The sequence below is a fragment of the Lissotriton helveticus genome, chromosome 8 (assembly GCF_964261635.1).
Source record: "Lissotriton helveticus chromosome 8, aLisHel1.1, whole genome shotgun sequence".
Lineage (NCBI taxonomy): Eukaryota > Metazoa > Chordata > Amphibia > Caudata > Salamandridae > Lissotriton > Lissotriton helveticus.
Window position 1 is genome coordinate 587,554,017 of NC_136069.1, and position 23,546 is coordinate 587,577,562.

The 23,546-nt window shown below is 44.6% G+C and overlaps 1 protein-coding gene across 1 annotated transcript in view; it reads right to left on the reverse strand.

Moving 5' to 3' along the window:
- KLHL1 (kelch like family member 1) overlaps nucleotides 1-23,546 on the reverse strand; it is a 1,526,090-nt gene that overhangs the window by 1,487,755 nt on the left and 14,789 nt on the right. The gene's annotated exons all lie outside the window — the stretch shown is intronic.

A 23,546-nucleotide genomic window follows, 5' to 3' on the forward strand; every position in this document is an offset into this window, starting at 1 on the left:
CAATAAAATAGGCCAGTTGTGTGTTCATTAATTTTTCAAAGATTTTGGCAGGGAATGGGAGAGCAGTGATCGGTCTATAATTGTTGGTGTCCTAAAGGATCTAGGTGCTGTTTTTTGAGGAGGGGTTTAACGAGTGCCCTTTTCCAGGTTTCTGGATAGATACCTGTATTAAACATGGCATTACATATTTCTGTGAGTTTGGGTGCTAGGAAGTCTGGGATGAGTTTGGCTACAGAGGTGGGGCAGGGATCCGTGGGGGAACCTGACTTGATTGTGAGGATAAGGTCGCGGACTTGTGAGATAGCAACTTGATTGAACTGGGTAAAGGAGGGAGTAGTGTTTTCATTGATGATCGGAACAGTCAAGGTGGCATTTGATTGGGATGCAAAATGATTGTATATGGAGCTGACTTTGTTTTGAAAGGCCCTAGCTAGAGAGTTACACAGTTCTTGGGTGGGGACAGGTGGGGGATTGGCTTTTGAATCAGAGAGTTTGGTAACTACCTGAAAGAGGCTTTTGGTGGAGTCTTGAGCTTTTTCTGTTTGATTGATATAGTATTGACTTTTTTCTGCTGTGATAAGGTGTTTATATTGTAACAGTGCTGAATTATATCGGGCTTTATCATTTGGGAGATAGTTTCTGTGCCATTGTCTCTCGATGTTTCTGCATCGCTGCTTTTCTAACCTTAGGGATTCTGAAAACCAGGGGGCTGATGCGGTGGTTCTGTTCTTGGAGAGGTTTTTTATGGGCACCGAGGAGTCTAATGCATTGCTCAACCAGTCTATGTAGTTGGCGGAGGAGAGTGATGGATCCCGGTTGGGCATGTAAATGGATGCCTGTAGCTGAGTTTCAAGATGCTGCTGGTCTATTGAGCTCCACGCTTTGAATTGGGTGGCGTATTTGCTAGGAGGTGGGGAGGGGGCAGTGTTGGTTTGGAGAGTGAAAAGGACTGCCCGATGGTCTGTCCAGGTGAGGGGGAGAGTTTTACTTACTGCTAATTTGGCATTGTTTGTGAAAAATCCGTCTAGAGTATGGCCTGCTTTATGTGAAGGACCGACGGGTCTTTGGTGGAGGTTGATGGATTCTAGTTCTGATGTTAGAATGGTAGAGTCTTTCAAATTCTCCAGATGGAAATTGAAGTCTTCCAAGATTGTAAAGTTGGATTCACCAGCCGCTGGTTCGAGCAGGCTGTCTAGTGAGAAGATGAACTCTGAACGTGGACCAGGGGGGCGATATAAGAGGATTCCTTTAAAGGAATGCGAGTGGCTTATACTTATTGAAAAAGCTAAGGCTTCGCATGTGGAGGTAGGGATGGCCTCTGTCCTTACTAGGTAGTTATCACGGTGTATAATGACAAGTCCACATCCTCTTTTGTGTACTCTGTCTTGTCTGACTACAGAGTAACCTTCGGGGATGGCGACGCAGAAGTCCGGGCCAGTAGCTGGGTCACCCCAAGTTTCCGTTATGTATAACATGTCTAAGTTGTGTGAGGTGAGGAAATCCGCTAGTTTGTCTCTATGCTTGGGGAGTGACCTCACGTTTATAAGTGCCAAGTGAGTAGTGACCTGTTTAGGGTTAGACGGTCGAAGTCGAGATGGGTGCTCTTTAACGGGAATATTCCCTATGAAGGGGCATGAGGTACAGCTATAGGTAGTGCATTTATCTAGGGAAAGGGAGTGCGACTGGGTGCAACTACACTGTGTAGGATCGAGGCCGATCTTTTAACAAAAGAATGGCAATATGCACTTGTGGTTTGCAGTTTTTTCTGTAGCATCATGGAATGTAGTGAATTGTTTGAAAACAGGTATAAATAATATGTAGCTGTCCAGCAAGGTGGTGAAGTGTTATAGAAAATGGCAAGAGGAAACCAAGAGATACGGCTATCATTAATTCTACAGGTTTGATCATTATAACTCAGACTGTCATTTAGAATTATAGATAGGTAATAGTAAATTATAGATATGTTTTTAAGCAAAAGGTTTTGAATGGCATCAAATAGACAATGAGAATGAAGCTCATGTTGTCTCAGATATCACTCACAACCCATAAGTGAATAACATCCCTATAATTAACTTTTTACCCATCAATCATTTTATGTTATATATGGTCCACAAAATTATCTGCCACTGTTTTCAACTGCTATGCAGAGGCATGGGAGTAATTGGGGAGAAGGATATAACACTGCCTCTCCTCTCAGACTCAAATTTGAAAATATACTCTAGTTGTCATTCTTAACCAACCCTCACCACCTTAAATGCTTTGATCCTCTCGCTGCAGCGATGTATTCTGCTTTCAAAGTAGTCAAGCAGTGCTGCACTGACAGTCAATCAGAGAGTTCTGCTAGCCTGGACTGGAAGGTCTTTATGATGTAGCGACAGTTGGTAACACGTGTTGTTATCAATTGTCGCCACCTCATAGCAATGAGTTACCAGACTTAGAATTTGGCGTAAATGAGAGAAGCTTCTTATGGAAGCCATGCATAACACATTTGAGACTGTAGGAAAAGAGTCCTGTCTGCATCTTGCCTTCATATCCTGGCCACTGCTTAAAGATTCAAATTTTACAAATTCACAGATGTGAAAATGCTTCAAAGAGGCATTAATCTCTAAGGTCTGTAACACCATGTAATCTTCATTTGCTAGATGATGAGCCATTTAAATTACCATATGTTACCCAAATAATGTGAACTAATCTTATGTGTATCCTAAGAGGAGGTGGCCTATAATAGTATTATGTTTTGAGGTTCACCAAACTATCTTTGGTGCCCATTAGAGCCCCAACCCAAAGGACCAAACAAGTCTCGGAGAAATCCTCATAAAATCAGCAAAGCAGAGAAGAATTATACTGTTGGGTGGACATTTAAATTAAATTTACTTCTAACCCCTCTTTAGAAACAACTGCAAGGATTATGGGAAAGGGCATAGCATATTTTACCCACAAGGAGAGGGTGGGTGACGCAAGATGGTGGCCGCTTAGTTGTGGCCGTGCACAGTGGAGCAGTGGAGATCGGGTTGCAGCCCCAGTAAAAACGGCGGGGGTGTCCCGCTTCCACTTCGAGGATACCCGATTCCTTTCCTTGTGAAGCTAGTAACGGGAGAAAGCTGAACGGAGTAACTAGCTGAAAAAACCCAAATGTTTTCCCTGCTCACCTGCCACGGCTCTGCAGTACGGCTGTTACGGAAGCTGGCGCGGACTGTTGCCGCTCTCTCTGCTGGTTTCCGCGCCCGGCCGAGAGCAAAGGGGCGGGGCGCATCTGAAACTCCGTTGTTCTCGCGGAGTAGAGCGGTGTCTCTGGCGGAGTCTGCGGAGTCGGCGCTAAGCGGTGGGGTTTGCAGATCCAAGAGGCTTTGGCTCAGCAGGAATGAGAGGAGACGGAGGGCAATGGCTCCCAAGATTAATACAGGAGGAAAATCTGCGGCTGAAAAGAAAAAAAGACCGGAGCTGAGACAGTGCCAGGTGAGGTTGACGGCTGCCAAAAAATACAAACACCCCTGGTAAGGAAGCAGATTGCTGCTAGGACAAGACAGGCTGCAGCCAGCGCCCCAATTGCAGATATCTTCACCAAGACTGGCAAAGAGAAGGGGCTGAAACTCACACTGCTAACGGGCGACGGAGGCCAGGCAGGGCTAGAGGCAGGAGTTGATGCAACCCCCTCAAGCATGCAAGAAACGGCAAATCTTCCTTTATCCCCGAGTACAGCAGCGCAGAGCACTTCAGAAGAAGCAAATAAAGCAGCTGTTCCTCCAGAGGTCTGTAGCAACCCCCGGACAATAGCAGATGGGGTCGACGGTGCTAATACAGGGAGCACAGAGCTAAATGCTCTTACCAATGCGGGAAATGCAACTGCGTGCGATCAAAGGCTGCAGGAACTAGGGGATTATGAGGCCGAGGTGCCCGCCTATATTAACAGGGTAACTTAACCAGCATGGACTCAGTTGTGACCAAGCCAAGAGACCAAGAAGAGCAGGAACGCGACCAGGCTGACAGCGGGGCGATTAAGGTTGGAGGCCAGGTCTGCCAGGAACATGATGCTGATGATGTTGTGGCCCCTCCAGAACCCGACAAAAGAAAGGAGAAGGACAAAGACCCAAGTGAATGTTTTTACTCGGTGTCAGAGGGAGACGAGTGGTCAGAAGACGATGAAGAAGATCATAGTTCCTTTCTAGGGGACAGTAATCTTGACTCTGACAGCGACCCTGAGCATGGGTCCCCGGCAACCGCAGTCAAACCCCTAATGGGGCCTAAAGGACGGGATCCCCCTCAACAAGAGCTCAGTTGGGATCACTCGTCAGCAATGCCCTTGCAGGGGAGCCCCGGTGGGGCAGCTGCTCAAATGTCGCTCCTTGAAGTCATTCATCAGGAGATCCTCGCTCACAGAGAGGAAACCCGGCAAGATAGTCGGAAGTCCCAAGCTGCGGTAAGGAAGATGCAGGGTGTCGTCAGGAAACTTTCCAAGGCCTGTACCAACCTGGGAGACCGGGTCACCAACCTTGAGGAGAGAGTGGTCTCTACGGAGATGGAGGCGGCGGCTGCATCCAGTAAAGTCGAAGCCCAAAGCTCCCAAATCGTGGACATTCAGTGGAAACTGGAGGACATGGGAAATGGCTCAGGCGGAACAACCTCCGGATTCTTGGGGTGCCTGAGGGAGCAGAAGGCTCCGATGTGAGAGCCTACTTCATGAAACTATTCGAGCAGGCATTTCCGGAGCTCCCACGCTGGAACTGGGCAGGAGAAATCCAGCGTGCGCATCAGGCCCCGTTCAAGATGAACAGAAATGCTAAGGAAGGTGATAAACCTAGGGCAATTTTAATCTTCCTGGGCAATTTCGTGCTGAGGCAGGCAATCGCGGAAAAGGCAAGGCTGAATGCAGAGAGGAACATTTCAGGGGTAGCATTCTTTGTCCGCATGGATTTTTGCCATGCAACCGTGGAGAGACGCTGGAGACTCAGGCAATTGATTAAACCATTCCAAGAGAAAAAGATGCAGGCCTGTTTGATCAACCCGGCCCAATTAAAAATAATTAACGAAGGAAGAACATTACATTTTGCTTCAGAAATTAAAGAGTATCTGGATTCTCAGGGGTCGTAGATATATCTAATGTCCGGTTTTCCTGCTCAGGTTATTGAAGCGTTATTTAAAAAGTTCGATGGGTCGGTTGACTTCGGAGTATCGTTAGTTACAAGGATGTAAGGGGCAATATGATATTTACACTGAATTTTTTGTTTATTTTCTTCACTGCTCTAACTGTGACCATCACATGTACAGACTAGGTCTGAGCGCCTCATGAGTGAGGGTGCAGGGAAAGGGTGGGGGGATGGGGCAGGCAGGGGGGGGAGGAAGGAGGGGAGGGGGATCGGGGAGGAGAGGTTCGGGGGCGGTGGGGGGATATGGGGGGAAGCAAAAAATGAGATGATAAGGGGTTTTGAGGTAATAAATATTGGTTTGTTGGTTTCACTGAAAGTTGTTGTTATAGTCCAGGCTCGTCAGGAAAGTTTAGCTCAAAGATATGCCAGACATTAAAGTTTGCACAGCTAATGTGGGTGGGCTGAATGATTGGAGGAAGCATCAAATGGCGGGACATTTTACTAAATATAATAATATCGACATTCTCTGCCTACAAGAGACCCATCTCCCATGGGCAAAAAGGAATCTGATGAATATCATGGGGTTTGAGCTTCTGGCCTGTTCATCCCAAACTTCGACAGTTAGGGGGGTTGCCGTTCTGCCAAGACCCTCGCTAGGGGGGGCTAAGCGACACAAGGCTGATAGTGCAGGGAGATGGGCAATAATGGAGCTCAACTTAGGCTATACCCTCTGTGTAGTCTATGGGACTAATCATGACGACCCAGAAGTTTATGATTTTCTGGAAGGAGAGCTTGCCAATTGGCCAACTCCCATCATAGTCTGTGGGGACCTAAATATTTCAGTCGACTGGAATAGATCAGATGGTTACTCAGGGCGTAAACCCAGAGTGTTTCGTGCTCTGGACGCCCTTATGAAATCTCACGGGCTCAAGGATGTCTGGGGGGTTAAGGAGCCGTTAGACCCCGGCTACACCTATTTCTCTAGCCCTAATCAGAGATACTCTAAGCTTGACTGTTTTCTGATTTCCTCCTCATAGATAAATAAAGTCCGCATTAAGAAACTACCAAAATCAATCTCGGATCATAACCCTCTGATGTTGTTTTGTGAAGCAGCTAAGGTAGAGAGAAAGCACACTAGCTGGACTTTCGAAAGGAGAATATTATCAGACGTTAGATCTGTGGAACATCTTAGAAAATGGGCGAGTGAGTTTTATGACGCTAATCGATACAGTACGTCCCGCAACGGTGTTTGGGAAGCATTCAAACCCTCCTTAAGGGGAGAAACGATAAGCTGTTCAGCTAGGCTAAGGAGAGAGGATAAGAGAGAGATCGAGAATCTTATGGACTCGTTAGCGGTAGCTGAAGAGCAGCATATTAAGGACATTGGACAGGGGACGGAGGGACAGGAGAGTTTAAAGAGAATTACCACCATTAAAGCAGATCTCCAGATAATAGTTACACGGAAGGAAACTAGCGAGTATCAGGCTTCTAGGGCTAGACGCTACGAAACAGGGGAACACGTGGATAGAGCACTGGCACTGCGTATAAGACAAGAGAGGACTAAGATTCTAATCTCCAGTATACAGGAAGATGGCAATGAGTATACTGAGCCTAAAGATATTCTAAGGGTTTTTAATTTTTTTTTACCAAAAACTGTATAATGAGCAGGGGGTGACTCATGAGCAAAGTTTGGATTACAAGGATGGTGGTCCCGGCTTAGATGAACAGTGCAGAGAAGATCTTGAGAGAGACCTGGCTCTGATTGAAATATCTAATGCCCTACGGGAATTAGCCGCAGGCAAGGTTGCAGGCCCCGACGGAATCCCCTTGGAGGTCTACACATGTTTAGAAAAGGAGATAGCCCCAATCTTGCTTGATTTGTTCAATGGCATCCTGTGGTCAGGCATAATACCGGACTCCTGGAAAGAGACTAACATCATCATATTTCATAAGAAAGGGAAACCCAAGGAGGTGCCAGGGTCTTATCGCCCAATATCGCTAATTAACGCGGACACTAAATTATACTCTAAGGTCTGGGCTAAAAGATTGGGGGGGTCATCGGTTGTCTCATCTCCCCGTGGCAGCATGGGTTCCTGCCGGGCAGAGGCACGACGGATCATACCAGACGGGCAATACTTTATTTGTTCAGGGCTATCCCATTGCTACTAGGAGAAAGCCTGATCAGGAAAATTGAAGCCACCTTCGTAAGGTTTGTTTGGCAGTACGGCAAGATCAGGCGTTCAATTAACCATCTGTCATTACCATTGGCTAGAGGAGGCTTGGCTATGCAGAACTTCAGACTTTATCATTGGACCTGCCTCCTAACACAAATGAACATACTGCTCCAATTCGATCCATTACCTTTGGAAGGTCAAATCGAGAATCAGGGCCCCCCTTCTATTTTTGAGTTATTGTTGGGGAGGAAGGCTTTTGGGCTGCTGATGTGTGAAGCGGATCGAAGGTACTATAGGAAAGCCAGGTATAAGATTATTGAAGGGGTTTGGGGGACCTGGAAGGCCATGAGTAAAATCTTAAATATCCCCAGAATTAATGTCAACACTAATCTTTGGAAATCCAGCCTCTTCCCTCATCTGGGCCAGAGTATGAACTGCTTGGTTTGGAGGGAGTGCGGAGTAAGGTGCCTGGGTGACATCATGGTAGGTGACGCCATCCTTAGTTTTGAGGAGATACAGCAGAAATTTGGTATCCCTCAAAATCACTGGTTTCTATATGGGCAAATTGTTCAAACACTACTATCTTATAGACCAATGATTATATTGCCTCCAGGTAACCAAATGGTTGATTATTTAATTAGGGGGGTAAAAAGATAAGTAAAGCCTACAATTATTTGCTGCTTGGCCTCCGGGATGATTTGGAGAAAACTGTAGCCACATTGGCGCAGAAGTTGGGGGACCCTGAAGTTGATTTAGATTTGGCCCTACTCCCAAATAAGAGAGTATTTCGGTCTTCAAATCTGAGGGCCCAACATTATAAGACTCTGTTTAATCTCTATTACACTCCCGCGAAATTGTATGGATGGGGGGTAAGAGAAGATGATAGATGTCCTAAATGTAACACTGGTCCTGCAGACCTTTTGCATAAGTTCTATTACTGTCCCAACCTCGTCTTAATTTGTAGGGAGATAACTCTGTTTTTGGGGGGCTGCTAGGTCTTAACATCGATCTATCCCCTACCCTGGTCCTAATAGGGACGGATGACAAACTTAAGGTTGGGAGGGATGCCCAAGCTCTTGTTTTTATTTCAGTTGCGGTATTACGAATCCTTATTTCTGCAGGGTGGAAGGATACCACGGCCCCAACCTTTCAGATGTGGCTCGCCAGGTTACTGGGCATACATAACATAGAGTCATGCTTATATGAATTTAAGGGTAAGAAATCTCAAGAATTGGGCAAGAATATTTGGGCACCCCTGAAGAAAAGGAGGGAGTCAAAATAGTAAATATTACATTTTATGATGTATATTTATTTAGGAGTATAGTTTTTTACCAATTAATGGGCCATGCTATTAATGTTTGTATGAACTGTTTTTCTTTTCATGCTTTGACTATTTTATTGCACATTAAGAATTTTGTATTTTTGCATTTGGATCAATGAATTGTATATGTATTTACTTATTACTGAAATACACCTTATGTCTCAATAAAAACATTTTTTTTAAAAAGGAGAGGGTTGGTGAAAGGCTGTGGTTGGGGCCGATGAAGGCACAAAGCTCAGGGTGTCAAGAACAAGTGGCTCATAGCAAGCAGCAGCTGCTGGACCCTCACCAATAATTATTTTTTTTAAAGCATGAGGGAAAATGAATGTTACCATCGAGTTCTGAATGCAAATGTATGCCATGCATTGGAAAATCCAATATGTTTGGATTCGCAGTTAAAGTGTTTTTCATTAATTGCATGTGTATTTATGAATGTGATAATGATTAAATGGATAGACAAATGGATTAGTGAATGGAAGGCACTGAGTGTTTAAATTAAAGACTAAATGGATGAGTGTGTCATGAAGTTTCAATCCTATGGTAGGAACTGCCCATTTGTGGACGGCATAACCGTTGGGATGCTGCCAGACTAGTTCTATGCACCCCCTCAGGATATGTTGCAATATAGAACAGCTAGCTTACAGTGCCACCACAAATACCACTAAACCCAGGGGGGTAACAAATGGTTCTGGCAACCAGTGAACATGACAACCCTGATCCCCCAGGTATCATGGAAACAGATCTAAAACCCTTTTGCCCAGTCACTCATGCTCTTGTACTCGTAAGCTGCAAAAATGGGCTTTATTTAAACAAGGAGGGTAATCTGCTTTAGTATTGAGTACCTAGGCAGAAACACTGTCACCATGTTCAAAACACATTGATGCCCCAGAGAGGTTATCAAGCTCTGCAGTTTATTGAACCAACTTGATTCTTGATTAGAAGAGATGTGCTCCAAAGATCAATAGACAGAAGCAGTTGAACGTTATTAGAAGAACCAGGACAGCAAACAGAATAAAAAGTTTCACCATCATTCTCAGGCAATGTATAGATGCAGGCATATAAAAACAATACAGAACTTTGGAGCACTCCTATTATGCATCAGCTAGCTTAAGTGGCTAGTATACTGAATGAAACAACCCCGGTTTCCTGAAGGGAAAGTATACAAGTCTCAGTTTTATTCATAAGCTGGACACCCTTCGCAGAGATTTCAACAAGCTGCTAGGTCAAAATTTCAGCATGTAGAGACCTCACCAACAACAGGAAAGCACTCCTCTAACTAAACCCGGAAATGCTTGTTTATTTATAATGAAAAGCATCCTTGGGAGTCTAGGTCAAGCCAGTATTGTTATGGCCTAAAGATAGTGGTCTTGCCTCATGGATGAAAAATAGAACAATGTTTGCACAATGTGTGGTGAGGCATTGCACTTGGTGTTCAAGGAGTTGGGATAATGGTCTTGTGAAGTGAAATCTGTAAGCAATGCAGTTTTAGAGAAACTAATCCGGTAATGTCAAGCTCGCTAATGTGTGTAAAAGGTTATTGTGTGAAAGGGAAAGGCAATGTAAGAAACGTGTACATGGTGGCAGGATGCATTGTTTCTCCATGGGCCTAACTAAGACACATGGCACCCTCTCCTCAGACAAAGGGATGACCAATAAGCCATCTAAAAAATAGAAAAGCTACATAAAAACAGTGGTATAAAAGGTCTATGATATAAAATCATCGAAACCAATTCTTAAAAATGTAGTAATGCAATTTGAAAAACAAAGCGCACAGAAAGCCATTTGTTAATAAAAGTAAATATAGAAGAGTTAATAAAATCAAATTTAAAATTACTTTTAGAAAACGATCAGGCCTAATTGAGAGTTCCCACCAAATGGAATAGCAAATTGTTTATATGTTCCAGGGGTATAGATGAAAAACAAAGCGCACAGAAAGCCATTTGTTAATAAAAGTAAATATAGAAAAGTTAATAAAATCAAATTTAAAATTACTTTTAGAAAACGATCAGGCCTAATTGAGAGTTCCCACCAAATGGAATAGCAAATTGTTTATATGTTCCAAGTGGTAGACAAAACATTTTCTGTTTCCAGCATCCGCAAACAATGTTTGCAGAGGCGTAAAATGAGGTAGGTTTCGTCAATAATTGTAGGTAATTTGCGCTCCTGCTGTGCAAACGTCAAATTTCCTTGATGTTGACATACAGCAAACGCTGCTGCTTCCCTCATTATGTAACTCAACTTGATGTTGGATACTGTGGCAATATTATCCATCAGTTTCATCCCCTTGTCCAAAACAGGTGCTGCCCTGTGCTCATTCTGAAGCTGTTTCAGCACTTCATGTAGAATAACTAAAGAAGGGGTACCACGCGTTCTGCAATATACTGCAGTACAGTGCAGTCTTCCATGCAGAAGCAATCCCCATCAGCACGGAAATTGCCAATATTCTTTGCTTTTTCATTGGGCCCATATGGGGAAGCGCCACTTCAAGCTGGCTGTTTTTTTTGTGCAATCCAGAATGAATCTGACAGGAACCCTTCCCATGACTGCATTTAGTGTTTGTGGACTGATTCCCAGAGTAGCCACATGTGGTTTTGCAGCTTGAGCAGGCTGTGCAGGGTTGAGTGTAAATATTTTTATAACAAACAGTGCAGACTTCTACATATTGTTACTAAATCTTAGTATGGATTTTGCACCTCTGCTACTGATAAATTATCAACATTAGGATACAGTGCATAACTGGCTAAGACTGGCCATGTCATTCCTTCATTGCTGAGTGGACAGAGTCTGACATTTTCTGTTGTGTGTGGGAGGGCGCCTTTAAACCAATTTACATGTTCTTGATAAGTGAGGGGAACTACTATTTCCTCATAAGGAGTGTAGACATCCAGTAGTTCATCCTCAGTGTAGGTGTGACATAATTGTGTAGTGTTATATGCAGCTGGGAATGTAACCCAAAAGTAGAACATCTCTGTCCTAAATGTTTAGTGTGCATCAACCACAAAGATAACATCTATACCCCTGGACAGGAGACCATGGTGTAATAGTTTCAAAGTAAGCACGTCTGCAGTTCTCTCAATGTTTAATGCCCAAGGACCTTCATTCCCAGATATAGTGAGAAAGAATTACAGAGTGAGTATGATCCTTTTTAGAGTTCCAGCTTGAACAGCCTACAGTCAATACGTAGGGGTTACCTACTCAGCTGAGTAAGATGTCCCTACCACCACGATGTCTCCTGTTCGGAGGTAAGTAGGGGTCTCTAAGAAGGCATGATTGAACTACTTAGGCAATCCATCACAAAAAAAAAATACCTAACCAACGTTGGTGGCACCATGTCATGTAAATTTCACCCTATGGTAGGAACAGCGCGTTTATGGATAGCATAACTATTAGGATGATGCCAGACTGATTCTATGCACCTCCTCAGGATGTGTTGTCATTTAGGTCAGCTAGCTCACAGTGCCACCATGAGTTCCCCTAAACCTAGACAGGTAAGACATTTTTCAAGCAACCAGTGAACATGACAACCTTCATCCCCCAAGGATTGAGGAAACAGATCTAGAACCCTTTTGCACATAACAGTCAGTTGATGCCTGCCCATGTATGTGCCTACTTTCTTAGAAGCACACGTGATGACTGATAAGCAATACTGATCTCTCTTCACAAAAACAGAAGAAAGTGTGAAGTTTTGTGCTTTTTAAAATGTTTGTAACAATGACTGCAAAATGATGGGACAAGCCATCCTCTATAATATAGCATATCACTTTGTTATAAAGAAGCCAATTGCACAATATGCTGGCACATTTATTATCTTTTGCTCCTAAAATGTTTACATTCCGAACTATATACTACATGTGTTGCTTTAATAATTAACTACGTCATCATTACGTCAAATGTGTGTCCGTCACAAACACATTTTGCCAATTGACAATTCCAGCAACTGTTCCTTTGCTATGGCGGAGGAGTGTCGCCCCCGCCCGCTGAAAGCTAGGCAGCTGAAAGAAACGGGAAAAATAAAAATAATAATAAAACCATTTATCTTCCTTTATTTTTTCTTTCCACTATAGGCAACTATGTCTGGGTAGGGCAAGGCCATAACCAGAGCAGGGGGAGAATAGCACACTGTAAGTGTGCATGATGGTTTTGCCAGCTGTCTAAGGCTGGCCAAACTATCATGCACACTTTGAGCTCTCTCTTCTCAAGCTCTGTTGTATAGCACAGGCTTCTATGACCTCAGCAAGCATTAAGCAAGCCTGCTCAGGCCAATCACGGTGCTGCTTTCATGCTGTATTACCAGTGAGAGAGCAGCACTTGACTGGCGATTACGAGCCTGCGCAGTGTGCAGGGACTGGGGCAGAAGAGCACCAAGATGGTGGCTTTAAAATATTATTTACCACCTACCCTCAAACCCCCCCACCCACCACTTGTTATGAAGGGGAGCAGCTACTGGACAATTATGCACTCACAACATATTTCTACTCAAATACTGTCCTTTGCTGTGAATAAACAGGAATGCCCATGTGTTTGTTTTATTGAAAATTCATATTTTTAGTGCAGATTTAATTTAGAAAGCATTTTGATTTACTTGAAATGTTACCTGAGAACAATTCAGCAGTGTTGAAGTAAGCATGCCTATTAGTATTATCTGAGAAATAACTAAGGCACATTGGCTGGAATCCTGTAGGTTAGGCACCTAAAGTCTAAGGAGGAGTTATAGGTAGCTTTATTAATAGGAACTTAATATATGATAAAAAACCATTTAAAAATCACTTAAAAACCATTATTAATTTGGCGTTATGGTTGCGAATTAAAACCCCCAAAAATTGAAATTTTCTAATTATGGTTAGGACCGCAATCCATAACTCACACACAGGCTAAGACTTGCAGACCAAATGCAATGCTCAACACTTCATCCTTGACGTAATAGATGCAATTGCATTTATTACAAATAATCATAAAGATTAGGAGCAAGATGTTCGAAGCCATTTAGCATTTCTTAACAGGACGAATTGCTATTTCAGCCCATTAATAAATGCTAAACAGTCTTTTGGCATGTACAAAGGCTGTCTGGGAATCACAAAATGCAATTTCTACCCTGTAGAAATTGCATTTTGTGACTCCCAAATAGGAAATCGCAAATAGAGATTTCCTATGCACATGTAGAATACATTTCCTAAATGTGAATTGGGCATTTAGGAAATGCTATTAGCATCAACTCAAAGTCGATGGTGACCATGTGCATTTTTTAAAAATGTTCTTAAGGTGCAATAATGCGCACACATGAACTTAAGGCATATGTGCGCTTTATATGTGCAACAGTTTTTTTGGGGAGCAGTAACCCTTAGGCTGAAAGTCACCCTTGCTTTAGCATTTCCTAATTTGTGATTTCCTACTCGGAAATCGCAAATTAGGAAATGCAAAACCATTTGTTCCTATGGGCCAAAGGAACAAATGGTGTGGTATTACATAAATAGAGTTTTCCTAATAGTGATTCCTACTCTGTAGGAATTGCTATTAGGCAATCTCTATTTTTGTACATACCATTTTGCATTTCCTAAATAGCGATTTCTAAGGAGTTGATATTTAGTAAATGCAAAATAAAAATTTCGTACAACTAGCTCTAGAATACATATAAAACTCCCCTTAAAGGGAGGACTGTGAATGAAGTATTACTTCCTGGTTAGAATATGTAATGTTAGTCAATTATGTTCTACTCTTAGGTGTTTTTACTTGTTGTGACTCCACTTTAACTTTACTGTGACTTCACTTCACTTTAAACTTTAATTTTTTTCAGGAGATAAATCACATAACATGTAAACATTCCCTGTACCCAACCCAATCTATACAGCCAGCCTCCTCTGTGCAAGACATTGGCCATTTGCAGCAGGGTTGGCCTTAGGCTATAAGACCCTGATGTTAACCCACCATATGTGGCCACCTCATCACAGGTGGACAATCCAATCAGAACATGGCTGTAAGGATTGGCCTACAGAACAACCCACCTCAAGTTGCAAACTCCCATTGTACACTGCCTAAGGCAGCAGGGTTGGCTACAGAGTGTGGTCAGCCATAGCTTGCAGTCAATCCCACTGTGCATAGCTTAATTCCAAGCACAGAGGGGGGTGGCTCTGTTCTTAAACCCTGCTGGCAGTTGACTCTCACATATGGCCATTGTCAAAGCACAGGTTTAGAGCGCTACACAATTGGCTAAAAAAAAAAGGTTTCACAAATCCTGTTATAAAATGTTTAAACATATATTTTAATTCTGGGGTCTCCCACTGCCCCCCCCCCCCGCACCTCCCAAATTAGCCTAGAGGTCAGAATAGGTTAACTCTTCTTCCTTATGCCCTTTTTGATTTGATTTTTCTCAATAAAATGCTTGTTATTTTATGTTGGATACGAGCAGTTGTGACATCAGTTTTTGTGAAGGTCAACCAATCTTGCTATGGCAAATTTGTGAATAAAGAACTACATTCACAAATCCACAATGTACAATGGGAGGGAAAAAACTCGCTTGTCTGAAGGAGTGCCTTTAGTTTTTTTTTTATATGTTTGAGAATCCTCCATGATTCAAAAAAACTCAAATAATCTGCAATTTATTGCTCCAGAAAGCTCAATCTTGACTCTTTCAAATATACCCACACAAAATGTAACATTAACTTCTCAAAGTCTGCTGAAAAGATTTGCACCAAATGAAGCAAAGTCACTTTCGTGCTAAGTTTGGTGAGAGACCATTTTTCTGCCTCATGGAGCAAATAATTCTATGGGTGTTAAAAAAGGAAATGTTGCTTTTTGACCCCACAGAGTTTTTTACTCCCTTTGACAGAACTGAAACAACTTGTATGCTGAATTGGATTAACTTTAATTGAAAGTTTTTGTGTGGATTCACCAAAGAGCACCAACGTTATTCAGTAATAAACATGGCTTTTGGATACATAGTTGCTATCAATCTATTCTCCGCTAGTGACCATAGATTATCAAACAAAACATAGGGCCTAATTACAATGTCGGGCAGGCACCGTTGCGGAAAGGAACCGCTCAACGTTAGGTCAGAAGCTCCGGCCACAGGATTACTATCTGTTCATGGGGAGGTCACAAATATTAATTTGTCAATTAAAGCTTGTGCAGCGGGCATTTAGCACAAGCTTCCATTGACAAATAGATCCTGCCAGCCACGGCCCGTGGAGTGAGTTGCTGTGAGACAGAGAGGCGGGGCGGGGAGGGGCAGGGTGGGGGTGCTAAAAACCAGCATATGGATAATTGGAGGTAAGTGAACAATTTAATTAATAAAACGAATTTCGTAGCGCGCCCAGCATCGCACAATGCAATGCAGCGCGTGCTACGAAATTCGTTTTATTAATTAAATTGTTTACTTACCTCCAATTATTGATATGCAGGTTTTTAGCACCCCCCACCCTGCCCCTCCCTTGCCTCGCCTCTCTGCCCCACCGCAACTCCCTCCACGGTACGCTGCTGCATCCTGCACAGTGTGGCAGGCACCATGGGGTGCCTGCCACACACTTTCTGACAGCCTTTTCATGTTGGAAAGGGTGATGTGAAATGGCTGTTGGAAAGTGCCATCATAATCCCAAAGGCGGAGCAAAGCCTAGCTTGACTGTCATTAGGCGATTATACTGGCTTCCAATGCTCTGACTGGCTCCTTAAGCCCGTTGGAATCACGTCGGAATCCCCCAGCTGGTTTCATTCCGAATGCCATCATCCTAATATGGTGGTTGAAATGAAACCTACAATGTCGAGCAGAAAGCCTCTGACTGCTGGTCAGAGCTTTCTGTCAACATTGTAATCAGGCCCACAATGTTGACAATTCACAACAGTGTAAGAACAGATGCACAAAGTATACATTTTGTGCGTGCATACTTAAAAATGGTGTCTGTATTCACTTACATTAGCTCTTACTGATGTCTGTGTGCATGCCCTTGTGCATGGTTCTGTATTTGTAGCATACAATGAAGATTACACAGATAACATAGACACATATGTGTGTAATATATGCAATGCAAATATTATGGATATTTATTGGTCGAACGGTGCTGGTTTTTCCAATGGACAAGTATCTGCTAAAATAGGAGAGGTGCATTCACAGATTTTGTGAGTGGTAGAATGTAACTAGCTTGTCTGTGGCAACATTTCAATTCTATGGCTGTTGCTCTAGTATGTACTTCTTTATGATGCCACTCTGAATTTATGTGCACATTAAGCACAACTGTGCAGTGCTTACTTACAGTGCCTTGCTGACACAATAAAAAGCAAGGAAAATGCTTTGTAAGAAGGCCTGAAGGAGTATATAACGCTCTGTGATTAATACTTTCTCCAAATCTACAATTTCATAAAAGGTATTGCAAACTACATTATGTTAAACAATTTAGTTTTCAATTTTAATTATTTCTAGTCAGGGAAATGATTGTTAATTTGATTATCGCCCAAGTTGTTTCAGTTGTATTAAAAATGGCTACTTCAATTTCAGTGTTCGGGGATGTGAATTTTATTCTCCGATATTGCAAAATTAAAAATAGAGATTTCGATCTTACATTTGAATGTCCACAAGTCTCCTTATCAATGAGTGCATTCAAAGAAATGGCAATTTCTAACAATATACAATGTATGTGTTTATTATATGTATATATAGTATGAAACATAGACCTTGATTTAGTGATATTTTGAGTGGTTGATCTTATGATGCAAAATAAGCCAAAGTGACAAAACAATAACATTGATCTAAAAGTTGAAGATTTAAGTGGCATTAAATAATGTGGCTAGAAGCTACTGGGTGTTGTGAGTGGGAACTGTGCGACCACCCATAGCAGTCCAAACAACTTTATACCCAATAAAGTCTATCAGAGTTGTACAACCTGGTCTTTCATTGAATTTTAGTGACAAGTGCAGATGCAAATAATGGTCTAAATTGGATGACTTAGGCCCTCATTACACATCATCTCACTAGCATAAATCATGATATGCAGAACAACCTCATAATCATAAACCACAGTTTAGAGGTATAACACAGGGTGAGTAAAACATACTACATGAATTACATTTCCTAGCACCCAAATCACATTTAACACATAAATCACATTAGGGCCTGGTGCCCTATTACCTAACAGTCCCCTGGAAATCTGGCCATCTCAGAAAGGGGCTCAAATGCCCTATGTCCAAAGAGTCGGGGCTGCTGTCTAGGCAGCGAAAGTCAAGGGTGCGCCACTGCACAAATGGAAACGTAGCAGCTGCCTATTGCTTGCTGGGCAGCTGAGAACCATAACATGAGGGCCTAAACGATGCAGCTGGCGCTAATTGCTGCGCAGCTGTAAATAATCAAATGAGGCATGGGCTCTCAGTGGCCCTAAAAACACATTATGCCCCCTTGGTTGGAGTCATGCACGGGCTCTGAGAATTATCATGTCTCCCAAGTTGGAGCGACACGGGGCTCTGCACACAATATGCAAAATGGTGGAGGCACACAGGCTCTGGAATAAACTTGTCCCATGGAGCACACTGGCTCCTGAAATAACTATGCCACAATATGGGGTAGCATGGCTCCTCGAGGCCCCCACTGGGGCACTTAAAAAAAATATGGCCAAGTTAGAGCCACACGGGCTCTTTAAACAAAGAATGCCGCCAAGGGTTGGAGCGACCGCTGCCATTCTGGCCACTCTGGGAATGTTGCTGCCATGCCCCCTGCCAAGCCCTCACTTACCGGGCTCCTGCGCAGGGTACCTTCTCTTTGTGCTGGTACTCTGCTCATCCTCCATACGGCAGCCCAGCTCTTCATACGTGGTGGGGGCAGGCACCGGCAATATGCCTGAGCCCCCTCTGCCTACCATTGGCTCTCGTTGGCACCTGCGGGACTCTCCCTCGGCTGTGGGAGCCCCGCCTCACTTCTGCACCAGGCTACACCCGGTCCCCTCTCCTCGGGACTGGGACCTGTAGATGGAGCCTGCCAGGCTCCAGGTGGATCTTGGGCGGCGAGCGGGACTTCCTGCTTTCAAGCGGAAGTCCCACCCCGCTCCAGGCATCTGGCTGCCTGCCTTCCTGTTTTGACACGGGCCGCGGCGGTGCATTCTTTCTCTCCGGGCATGATGAGGGGTAGGCTCCCTCTATTACTAATAGCAAGCGGGGTGGGCATCCGCTATATTAATAGCACAAAACGGGGTGGGCACCCGTAATTAAAGAAAGATAAGTGGGGTGGTACCCCCAATTGAGGCATGATGGGGGAATCCCCAAAGGGAGGGTTCCCTCCAGAAGGGGGTTGCAGCACAGCGCTGCTCAGCCCATGCTTTTCCATTTCAGGGGAAATTAGATCAAAGCGCTCCCCAGGCGCTGGTAGGCTCCATCAAGTCTTTACAAAGTAAAAGAACAAGCCAAATGTCCAAGACATCCTGCAGGCATCAGGGGGGCAAAGTAGGGCCCAGGGACCAGCACACAGAGCCCTCCAGCAGGTATAACAGAGGTTAAAATCAGATATGACCTTACTCTCTAAAGTGGGGATTGGTCGAGCAGTGAGGCAGTATCAGAGGACAGTGTAAAGCATTTGTTGTACACACTCAGTCAGCACAAGGTTTCACACACTCAAGAACTGAACTCTAGGCCAATTGTTTTTATATCAAAAGATATAGATGTTTTATTTTAGAACCAACAGGTATCAAAATATACCTTTCTCAATATGAGTGACTTTAGGTAATTACTTTTCAGAAGGGTAATAGACTTTGTAAGTACAATAGCTACATTGTTTGCTATATGCAACACAATTCTAAACACAATGTATCATTGAGCTTAATGGGTTTTTCTACATGAATGCAGTTGATTACTTTAAGGATTACTTTTCTAACCAGAGGACTGGATCCTGGATTCAGTTCAGGGACCTAAGCTGTAAACAGTTAAGTAAAAGTGTTTTGGTTACAGTTGTGATTTTTAAAGAATATAAATGTATTTTTAAAGTTGACACTTTGAAACTTTTCAGTGAAAAACTAGCAATGTTATCCTATGGAATGAAATTCAAGTCACAGGTAAAGTAGGTTCTCGTTACTTTTGTAATCCAATACTGGACTCCTAGGTTCAGCACTGGGACCTCTACCTAAGGCAGGTAAGCAATTACGTTTTAGTATTTAGTAGGATTTTAAGGAATATTCTTAGATTGCAAAAATCGACACTTAGAAGAAACTTCTAAGAAAAACAGTCAATGGTTTCCTATGGAAGATACTTCAAGTTACTGGTAAGTACAGTTAGGATCACTTTTGCGGTTCATAACTGGGCTAAAAGGTCCAGTATTGGCTTCTCTCTTGATCACAGGTGAGTATTTAAGAATTTGTTATTCGGCTGATTTTAGAATAATAGTTTCAAAACTCCACACTTAGAAGAAATTTCAGTGAAAACCAGTCAATGTTAGCCTATGGAAGGAAAGTGAGTTATCGGCTTTCAGGTGAGTACTCAACTGGTGAAGTTAAGGTTCTGGGCATAGACTCAGGGGTCACCCAGGGTCGGAAAGGTACAGTTGTTACACCCTCAGTGACACTGGGGCAGCCGGGTGCAGAGAGAGTAGGCCCAATGCAATCCAATGGAGGGTAGGGGGCCTTTGGTTGGTGGCTGCAAGCAGGCAGGCCATGCGGCTGTAGGAGCTGAGCCCCTGGTCACTTACTCAGGGCAAGTGGGGAGGTAGAGGAGGGTAGTAGGCGCACTTCCAGTGGCACTCGGGTGGCTGCGTGCAGGGTGCTTTTGAGACATCGGGCGCTCAATGTTATCCAAAGGGAAAGTTACAAAGTGAACAAAGGCTGAAGGCTCGGGGACGGAGATTCTTCAGGTGCGATCACCACTTCGAGAGGTAAGTTGAGATTTTGGAGAAGAGATAGGTACCCTAAAGGAGGGCACAGGGGGCCGTGGGGCGCCGGTTGCAGGGCTGTCTTTTGGTGTCTGGAAATATTACCCTTGGCTGGTCGCGGTCGGCGGGGACCCAGGTTCTGAGGCTGCAGGCGTCGTCGAGGAGGGTCTTTGGGCACTAGACTTCGGGTCCCAGTTGCCAGGGGGACGTCCTCATGGTCTTGGATCACTCAGGCACAGGCCGGGCTTGGCGGGTGCAGAGTAGGCTGGATTTGCGGTTCCTGGCTGGCACCGGGGTATTGCTATTGGAGCAGAACCAGTGCTTATGGGAGTCCCAGTCTTGTCTAAGGTTCAAGGCAGGCAGGTCCTCCAGGGGTGTCGAGGTTGCTGTCCCCTGGAGACACCGGAGCTTTGCAGGAGCAGGTTCAAGGATCAACAGGCCTGTAGGGTTCTGGGGCCAAGTCAGTGTGCGTCGTCCTTTTAGCAGGCGGCACAGCAGGTCTTCATGTTTCTTGGTCTTCTTGTTGTTGCAAATCAGGATCTGAGGAAGGAAGGTTCAGGGTGCCCCTAAATACTAGATTATGGGTTGTTACACATAGGGCAAGGGCAGGGACCAATGAGTCGCTGTCCTGGGGTGGGTACACCCCCTACCCTGCTCCTCTCCTGTGGGAGGGGGCAGGAGCCTAGCTGTGATTGGGCTGGGCTCCCCATCTTCAAGATGGCAGGAGCACGGGGTCGTACTTCACCTCACCTCTCCCACCTGAGGGGTGGAGTTGGCACAGGTTGGCACACTCCCTTTCCTGATGTAGGGTTTCCTGCCAGTTTTCCCACCAGAGTGGGGGTCAGAACCGGTGGGGGCCAGTTGCTGAGTACAGCAAATGGTCTGGAGAATCTCAAAAGGGTGGAATGCCTTTGAAGCTTTCCATGCCCATCCTGGGGGAGGAGGCTTGGCACCTTATCCCAGGATGTGCATTGTTGCAGGCCCAGGAGACCGAGGGCTCTCCACCCAGGGGTCCAGCAACATGTCTGCTGTGTGGCAGCCTAGGCATCCCCTCAGACAAGACGTGGATTGCAGGTTAGGTTTCAGGGGCATCTCTAAGATGCACTCTGTAGTGCATTTTACATTAAATCCCACACTGGCCTCAGTGGAGGTTTAATGTGCTGAGAAGTTTGATATCAAAGTGTAGCCATTATGGTGCTGTGGAGTTCGTAGTGACTACCTCCCAGCACCATATACTCTTAATGGCATCACTGCACTTACAGTGCCCAGTAATGGCCCTGGGTACTGTAGGGGCACAGGGCTCATGCACCTGTGCCCATACCACTGGCATAGGGCACCCAGCTAGAGGGGTGGCTGATGTATGCCAGGGCAGTGGGTTTTGTGGACATGGCACACAGGGATGTGTGCCATGTTGACTCTCTGTTTAGTTCTGTACTTAGACACTCAGCCTGCAAAGGCAGTGCATGGATGTCAGGTTACAGGGCCCCTATGGGTGGAACAATAAGTGCTGCAGCCCTTAGGGGTCTTCCTTGGTCACCATTCCCTGGGTACTTAGGGTACTTTTTACTAGGGGCTGACAGGTGGCCAGAGATGCCAATTGGGTTTTAGTTTCAACACAGTTTTAGGGAAGGAACACAGGCCCTGGGCACCTGGTTGGCAGACGCCCAGGGCACACTCAGTCAAAGCACACCAGCAGTTCAGCAAAAACTGGGGCATGCCAATGCAAGAAAGATGGCACTATCTCACCCCCCAAACAAAAGGTGATGAGACTAACCTTGCCTGGGGAGTCTTCATTAGCTAAGTGGAAGAACCTGGAAAGTCCATCTGCATTGGAATGGGCAGTCCCCGGTCATTGTACCACTTCAAAGTACATTCCCTGTTGGGAGGTGGACCATTTTAGTAAGTTTGGATTTTTCCCTTTCATTTGCATTAGCCATCTGAGAGGTCTGTGGTCAGTTTGAACCAGGAAGTGAGTTCCAAACAAGTATGTCCTCAACTTCTTCTGGGACCAAACCACAGCAAAGACCTCCCTCTCAATGGCACTCCAACGCTGCTCTCTGTGGAGTAGCCTACTGCTTATAAAAGAAACAGGTTGGTCTTGGCCTTCCTCATTGATCTGGGATAGGACCGCTCCTATCCCTAGCTCAGAAGCATCAGTCTGTACTATGAACTGCTTGCAGTAGTCTGGTGCTTTTATAATTGGTGCTGAGAACAGTGCTTCTTTCAGGGTGTCAAAAGCCTTTTGGCAGCTAACAGTCCAGTTTACTTTCTTGGGCATTTTCTTGGAGGTGAGTTCTGTGAGAGGGGTCACAATGGACCATATTCCTTCAAAAACCTCCTTTAGTACCTAGTCAAGCCAAGGAATGCCCTGACTTGGGTCTGGGTTGTGGGAGCTGTCCAGTCCATGATGCTCTGGATCTTGGCCTGTAAGGGTTATACCTGACTTCCACCAACAAGGTGACCCAAGTACACCACAGTGCCCTGCCCTATCTGGCATTTGGATACCTTGATAGTTAGTCCTGCAGACTGCAAGGCTTGTAAAACCTTCCCAAGGTAGATCAGGTGATCCTGCCAGGTGGAGCTAAAGACAGCAATATCATCAAGATAAGTTGCACCAAAGGACTCCAACCCAGTCAGGACTTGATTCACCAACCTCTGGAAGGTGGCAGAGGCATTCTTTAACCCAAAAGGCATTACAGTAAAATGATAGCGCCCATCAGGTGTGGGCAATGCAGTTTTCTCTTTTGCTCCTGGGGCCATGCCAATCTGCCAGTACCCTGCAGTTAAGTCAAAGGTACTGAGAAATGTGGCTGCCCCCAACTTGTCTATCAACTCATCTGCTCTTAGAATGGGGTGAGCATCTGTCTTGGTGACAGAGTTGAGCCTCTATAGTCTACACAGAACCTCATCTCTCTATTTCCACCCTGGGGATGAGGTTTGGGGACCAGAACCACTGGCTAGCCCAGGGGCTCTCAGAGGGTTCAATACCCCTAACTCCAGCATCTTGATGACTTCAGCTTTGATGCTTTCCTTGACTTGGTCTGATTGTTGATAGATCTTGTTTTTGACAGGGTTACTGTCACCAGTGTCCACATCATGGGTACACCAGTTGGTTAGACCAGGGGTCAGGGAAAAGAGAC